Source organism: Oncorhynchus masou, chromosome 21 (genome assembly GCF_036934945.1).
Source record: "Oncorhynchus masou masou isolate Uvic2021 chromosome 21, UVic_Omas_1.1, whole genome shotgun sequence".
NCBI lineage: Eukaryota > Metazoa > Chordata > Actinopteri > Salmoniformes > Salmonidae > Oncorhynchus > Oncorhynchus masou.
In genome coordinates, this window is record NC_088232.1 from 26761366 (window position 1) to 26769979 (window position 8614).

Genomic DNA, 8614 nt, shown 5'->3' on the forward strand with positions numbered 1-8614 from the left:
TAAAGATTTAATGTAGCCAAAGATTGTAGGGTCCCTGAGGAAACACTGAAAATCACTTTGGTTCCTATCCTGTTACAATAACTTGTCCATGGCATTTTCATTCATTGTCATGTCAAACACTGCATTCAAAGTGCCCACTATTATTTATATTCTAACTATAGAATTATAATAAGAAGGACCCATTGAAATAATTTACAATATATGTGTTGTCACGCACTACTCATAGAGCAAATTTAGAACTTTTATTAATCAAAAACATCAAATACACTCAAATACCGTCATACTGTAAAAAAAAAAAAAAAAAAATATCATGATATGATATTTTGCCGATATCGCCCAGCCCTAGTTTGAGCTAATCAGTTGTGTTGTGACAAGGTAGGATTGGTTAACAGATGCCTATTTGGTAAAAGACCTAGTCCATATTATGTCAGGAACAGCTCAAATAAGCAAAGTGAAGCGACATCACTTTAAGACATGAAGGTCAGTCAACGCGGAACATTTCAAGAACTTTGAAAGTTTCTTCAAGTACAGTCGCAAAAACCATCAAGCGCTATGATGAAACTGGCTCTCATGAGGACCGCCACAGGAAAGGAAGACCCAGAGTTAGCTCTGCTGTCGTTTGGTCTGATGAGTACAAATTTGAGATTTTTGGTTCCAACCGATGTGTCTTTGAGAGACGCAGAATAGGTGAACGGATGATCTCCACATGTGTGGTTCCCACCGTGAAGCATGGAGGAGGAGGTGTGATGGTGTGGGGGTGCTTTGATGGTGACACTGTCTGTGATTTATTTAGAATTGAAGGCACACTTAACCAGCATGGCTGCCACAGCATTCTGCAGCGATACGCCATCCCATCTGGTTTGCGCTTAGTAGGACCATCATTTTGTTTTTTAACAGGACAATGACCCAACACACCTCCGGGCTGTGTAAGGGCTATTTGACCAAGGAGAGTGATGTAGTGCTGCATCAGATGACCTGACCTCCACAATCACCCAACCTCAACCCAATTGAGATGGTTTGGGATGAGTTGGACCACAGAGTGAAGGAAAAGCAGCCAACAAGTTCTCAGCATATGTGGGTACCCCCAAGACTGATGGAAAAGCCTTACAGGTGAAGCTGGTTGAGAGAATGTCAAGAGTGTGCAAAGCTGTCATCAAGGCAAAGTTACTTTGCAGAATCTAAAATCTATATGCGGGTGGACAAACAAAACCCCACAAATTCTGACAAACTCCAAGCAAGAATGGGCTGCCATCAGTGGCCCAGAAGTTAATTGACAGCATGCCAGGGCGGATTGCAGAGGTCTTGAAAAAGAAGGGTCAACACTGCAAATATTGACTCTTTGCATCAACTTCATGTAATTGTCAATAAAAGCCGTTGACACGTATGAAATGCTTGTAATTATACAATATTTTATACCATAGTAGCCTCTGATAAAAACATCTAAAGACACTGAGGCAGCAGACTTTGTGGAAATTAATATTTGTGTCATTCTCAAAACCTTTGGCCACGACTGTACAGACAATACCCCATAATGACAAAGCGAAAAAAGGTTTTTAGAAATTGTTACAAATGTATTAAAAATAAAAAACTGAAATTCCTTATTTGCATAACTATTCAGACCCTTTGCTATGAGACTCGAAACTGAGCTCAGTTGTATCCTGTTTTCATTGATCATCCTTGAGATGTTTCTACAACTTGAAGTCCATCTGTGGTATATTCAATTTATTGGACATGATTTGGAAAGGCACACACCTGTCTATGTAAGGTCCCACAGTTAACAATGCATGTCAGAGCAAAAACCAAGCCATGAGGTTGAAGGATTTGTCTGTAGCGCTCCAAGACAGGATTGTGTCGAGGCACAGATCTGGGGAAAGTTACTCAAAAAATTTATGTAGCATTGAAGGTCCCCAAGAACATGGTGGCCTCCATTCTTAAATGTAAAAAGTTTGGAACCACCCATACTCTTCCTAGAGCTGGCCAGGGAGCTTACCAAAAACCCGATGGTCACTCTGACAGAGCTCTAAAGTTCCTCTGTGGTGTTGAGAGAACGTTCCAGAAGGACAACTATCTCTGCGGCACTCTACCAATAAGGCCTTTATGGTAGAGTGGCCAGATGGAAGCCACTCTTCAGTAAAAGGCACATGACAGCCCGCTTGGTTTGCCAAAAGACACCTAAAGGACTCTCAGATCGTGAGAAAGAAGATTCTCTGGTCTGATGAAACCCAGATTGAAATCTTTGGCCTGAATGCCAAGTGTCACATCTGGAGGAAACCTGACACCATCCCTGCGGTGAAAAATGGTGGTGGCAGAATCTTGCTATGGGGATGTTTTTCATTGGCAGGACTTGGGAGACTAGTCAGGATTGAGGGAAAGATGAACAGAGCAAAGTACAGAGATCCTTGATTAAAACTTGAGTGGCCCAGCCAGAGCCTGGACTTGAACCCTATCGAACATTTCTGGACAGCCGTGAAAATAGCTGTGCATCGATGCTCCCTATCCAACCTGACAGCTTGAGAAGATCTGCAGAGAAGAATGTGAGAAACTCCCCAAATACAGGTGTGCCAAGCTTGTAGCATCATACCCAAGAAGACTCGAGGCTGTAATCGCTGCCAAAGGTGCTTCAACAAAGTACTGGGTAAAGGGTCTGAATACTTATGTAAATGTGATGTCCACTTTTTTATTAACTGCTAAAGGGCAACAAATAGAGCTCCTGGCACATGTCCAGTTGATGTCGGGTTTAATGTGTTGTCGATGTGGCATCTGTATCTTAAGAGACCTGCAATCAATACCTGTTAATACACTCACTCACTCACTCACTCACTCACTCACTCACTCACTCACTCACTCACTCACTCACTCACTCACTCACTCACTCACTCACTCACTCACTCACTCACAGCAAGCTAAGAGAAATGTGATCAATAATTGCCAATGATTGGAATGGTGGTTGGTCTATTGCTGTAGGGGGGACTTTGGTTTTACCTTTTGGATGAGGTCACTTGATGCTGAACCCATTTCACAACTATCTCAAAACAACCATTTCTCAAGACATTCCACTACTGTGTTTTCTTTACAGGGATTCTACATGTTACTGTAATGATTATAATATCTTTCGAGGTACAAGAGGAAAAGCCGTTCTTCTCTGGGTTTGGACCTGCGAACTCAGGCCATGAGCTGGTCTGAGTCTGGCCCAGAGAAGAAGAGAGGGGACAGAGACCCGACCGCTACTTCTCCCTCACCGTCTGCCAGCTGCTGGAAGGTGGGGGGGGGGGGGATTCTGCCCTGGGTCAACCCGCTGGGGGTGTATGACTCCTCCACCTCCCTGTGGTGGAGGACTTTAACAGGAGGCTGAGGGAAACCTCCACAGACACACACACATGGCTGCAGTTTGTCCACTTCCAGGTTCGGTATTCAATGTTAAAACCCCACAATTACACACCACACCAATCAGTGTCATCACATCACATGAGTTTTCACTAGGACTAAATTGAGTTAGCTGGCTAGCTGGGCTCCCGAGTGGCTCAGCGGTCTAAGGCACTGCGTCTCAGTGCTTGAGGAGTCACTACAGACACCCTGGTTCGAATCCAGGCTGTATCACAACCGGCCGTGATTGGGAGTCCCATAAGGCGGCGCACAATTGGCCCAGCGTTGTCCGGGGTTGTCCAGTGTAGGCCGTGATTATAAAATAAGAATTTGTTCTTAACTGACTTGCCTAGTTAAATAAAGGTAAGAAAAAAAAGAAGAAAGCTTGTTACATTATTGTGGTTATGTCATGATGTCATTGCCAGATGGCTATGGGTGCAGCAGAGCCATAGTACCAGAGCCTCAGCAGGCGAAAGTTGTGGAATGGTGCAGATAGATGTCATAAATAGAACTGGCAAGATTCCTTCTACATGACAGTTATATCTGCAACTTTCTGTAACATCTTTCACCTTCCTGAGAAGACCCCTAAACAGGTTTGTGCTTGTGTCATGTTTCTGACCACTGACAGGAGAAAAGGACCCGGGAGGAAGGGAGGGAGAAGGAGAGGCGAGAGAGGGAGTGGGAGAGGCAGAAAGAGGGAGGATAATGGATATCCAGTGTCCACGCTGCTGATCCATGATATGAATACTGCAGCGATGGCTTAGCCTCCTGGCCCTCTGGCAGCTGCCCCTCAATTTGTCTAATGAAACTATTATCTAGTTAGACTGGCTGGCCATCAGTCAGTCTGGGTAGGGCTGCCACTGGGCTGATCCTGTCAGGGCTTTAGCCTGTTGAACAATGATAAGGATGGGACGCACTCCAGGAACAATTCAAGCCTCCCCCCGTCTAAATAATACGATTTAGACAAACAGAAGCCAGTACTCGGCATTCATTAGCCTACTGGAACAATTTGTCTGTCTACCACAGCTTACTGTTATTACAACAATGACTGGTTGTCTAAGGGTGGAATAACATGATATACATTTGATGTTATCCAGTGATGCCTTGCTTATTCAAGTCACCTGGAATTTTGTTTATTAACTATTTGGGTTCACAGATCACCTGCTGCAACTCAGAAAACAGGCTAGCTGTTTCAGGTTCAACACATGTATGTAATCACTTGCGGAATCTTTGGTATTCTCGACTTGAAAGGTACAGAAAGCTCTTTTATTTGAGTGATTATCTTGTTATAATATGATGGTCACAGGCTCCCTCTTGTGGTTGGAGAGTACATATTTGAGCGTTTCTGCAGCTGCACCGTTGACAGATCCAACAGTGTGGGAGATCTAAGCATGGAATAAGCAGCATGTGCTAAAACTGGACCATAGCCTCTGCCTACATAAGAATGCTGGTCATATATCTACACCGGGCTCCTTGCATTCCGCCGAGGGAGACTGTCAGTATCTTTGACTGTTTGTTTCCTTTTAGAAAATGCTGACGGCAGGTAGCCTGGTACCAGATCTGTTTGTGCTGTCTTGCCAACTCCTATGGTCAGTGTCATGCCAGTGATTATAGGTGTTGGGCAAGACAGTACAAACAGATTTGGGACTAGGCTACAAGGCAGGGCAATGCAAACCCCAACTTGTAGAGAAGGAGACGGCAGCATTAATTATAACTCGATAAGGATTCAATGAATAATGAAGGCCGCTTTTGAGAAGCTGCCATTTCATGTGACCTCAGGGATGTGTGCCTTTAATTCGCCTGCTGAATTTTTCATTCAGGAAAGATTAGCTATCGGTTATTACTTTTCAAACCTTTTTTCCTGCCATCTCTCACTTTATTTTCCTCATCCTACTCAGTTTTGTCTTCACTCAAAGTCTGAGGATATATTCATCTTTAAAAGCTCGTACTAAACGAATGGACCTGTGCTGGTTCTAATAGGTGGGATTGAAGTGGGTGCTTTGTGTCACGGCAAGAGTCAAAAGGCCTCCTGTGGGGCAGGGGGCAGGAATACAAAAAAAGTAAGACAAGACGGACAACACAGACGGAAGACACTTGGCAACAGCACAGATGCCTCAGCAGACAGACAGTGGAAACAGCACTTCACTACAAGAGACATCATCACACTACATGAAGGGAAACCTATGACAACAAAAATATACATGGCACAAACAACGTTAAGGCCAGACAACAACACGAGGGAAAAAGACTGTCACAGTACAAGCAACATAGCTCTACTGAGCAGACAAATAGACAGACCGCACCAACAAATAATGGCAGCGCAAGCGGACAGACAGAAAACAGACACCACAATCAACAGTATAGGTGATTGGCTCGCATAACAGCTACAGCTGTCAGTGAGAATGTCCACCATTGAGTCCTTGAAAGCTGAGACGGTGACAAAACTTTCCAGCTTTATCATTTTTTGCAGATCGTTCCAGTCGCTATCTGCAGCGAACTGAAAAGAGGAACGACCCAGGGATGTGTTTGCTTTGGGGACATTTAACAGAATGTTGCAGATCGGTTACTGTATTTAGAGGAGGATGGTTGCAATAGGTATCTCGGGTAGGGGGGAGTGAGGCCCAAGAGGGCTTTGTTAATGAGTATCAACCAGTGGATTTTGCGTATAGTATAAAGAGATTGCCAGTTTACAGAGGAGTACAATAAGGATGTCATTCTCAGATTGGCAGGTAAGGGTGCACTTGATCGGCTAGATGTTCTGTACCATTCTGCCGTTCCGATTTGCAATGGCAGAAAGGCACAGAACATCTAGCCGCTCAAGTGCACCCTTACCTGCCGATCTGAGAATAACATCTCCATAATGTAACATTTGATTCAGGGTTAGTTTGGCAGAGGAGTGATGACAATACAGAAAACCAAGCCTAGATGGCCTGATTAATGATGTGGTATTGAATGTTCTCTCTGTCTCTGTCTTTATCTTTGCAGCCATCTTCCTCCAGCACCAGCAGTGTCATTTCCTCAGGCATGCAGGCCACTCAGAAAAGGCGGTGCGCCTGTTCCAGTGCTTGCTGGACTTGACCTTCTTTAAGCCAGAGGACCTAAGGACCTATCCACCAGACAACAGGTAGACAGACACACACACACACACACAGTCATTCCCCATGTACCTCTGCAAAGAACACATATGCATCTGGCTGGTTGCTCTCTCCAGAATAGACTCATGATGATTTGGGGGTCTGTGTTACCGTATTGGCTGTTTATCCAGAGTCAGTGCACCAGTGGGATGTGTTTACCTTAGACTAGGGCTGTGTGTTTTCCGTCACAGGCATTAAAGCAGTGCTGGGGACCCATCCAGAGAGTGCCCTTCAGGCTATGGTCTGGGCCTTGTCACTTTACTTTAATCTCTACATGGAAACTTTGCTAACGGGGCATTTAAAATGCATGACCAGCTTTTAATAGAGGCTTTTTACCAGCAGTGGTGCATTCTAATTCCTATCCAACTGAGCCCTGGCTTTCTCAGCCAAATCCTTTTCTGCTGAGAGAAAGGTAGAGGAATATTACCCTTATCAAGTACTGGGAGAGAGAGAGGTCTCCCTTTCCTCTGAGTTTATACTGACAACTAGCTGGCCAAATAGAGAGGTACAATAGAAAACATTTTGAGAGGTTTTATATTCATGGAATATTCAAGCATAGAATACGGATGAGTGTTTAGTAACTTAGCTATAATACGTGCTGAATTATGAACAATGTTGCTTGCGATCCTCCGAAGGATGTGTCTAGGGGCTAAGCTTCCGCTCTCTCTCTGTGTGTGTGTGTGTGTGTGTTTGTGTGAGACAGCGAGAACTAATAATGGTCTGTTTGCAGTGGCTCACAGCTCGCTCTCCCCCCAGGACATGTTGCTGTGTGTGTCTGCATTGAAAACACAGTATTAACTGTTTTAATTGATCAGAGATTCTTTAGTGGATATTGGAACATAGTCTAGGTCAATTGAGCTTTGTATAGTTAAAATGTAACACCATCTAGGATTTAGTGATATTTCTCAACCAGATTTGGAATTACTGATACCCAAAGCCCCATGTTCAGGGCCCGCCTGTCTTTTGTCTCAGATTCACTGAGATTTAATAAGAATATGAATGGGTTGGATCCCAACGCTGCAGCCAAATGTAAGATGGCTACGGTGCATTCGGAAAATATTCAGACACCTTGACTTTTCAACATTTTGTTACGTTACAGCCTTATTCTAAGGCTTCCAGTTTTTTTCCTCATCAATCTACACACAATACACTATAATGACAAAGCGAAAAAAGGTTTTTAGAAATTGTTACAAATTTATAAACAAAACAGAAATACAGTGCCTTGCGAAAGTATTCGGCCCCCTTGAACTTTGCGACCTTTTGACACATTTCAGGCTTCAAACATAAAGATATAAAACTGTATTTTGTTGTGAAGAATCAACAACAAGTGGGACACAATCATGAAGTGGAACGACATTTATTGGATATTTCAAACTTTTTTAACAAATCAAAAACTGAACAATTGGGCGTGCAAAATTATTCAGCCCCTTTACTTTCAGTGCAGCAAACTCTCTCCAGAAGTTCAGTGAGGATCTCTGAATGATCCAATGTTGACCTAAATGACTAATGATGATAAATACAATTCACCTGTGTGTAATCAAGTCTCTGTATAAATCCACCTGCACTGTAATAGTCTCAGAGGTCCGTTAAAAGCGCAGAGAGCATCATGAAGAACAAGGAACACACCAGGCAGGTCCGAGATACTGTTGTGAAGAAGTTTAAAGCAGGATTTGGATACAAAAAGATTTTCCAAGCTTTAAACATCCCAAGGACCACTGTGCAAGCGATAATATTGAAATGGAAGGAGTATCAGACCACTGCAAATCTACCAAGACCTGGCCGTCCCTCTAAACTCTCAGCTCATACAAGGAGAAGACTGATCAGAGATGCAGCCAAGAGGCCCGTGATCACTCTGGATGAACTGCAAAGATCTACAGCTGAGGTGGGAGACTCTGTCCATAGGACAACAATCAGTCGTATATTGCACAAATCTGGCCTTTATGGGAGAGTGGCAAGAAGAAAGCTATTTCTTAAAGATATCCATAAAAAGTGTAGTTTAAAGTTTGCCACAACCCACCTGGGAGACACACCAAACATATGGAAGAAGGTGCTCTGGTCAGATGAAACCAAAATTGAACTTTTTGGCAACAATGCAAAACGTTATGTTTGGCGTAAAA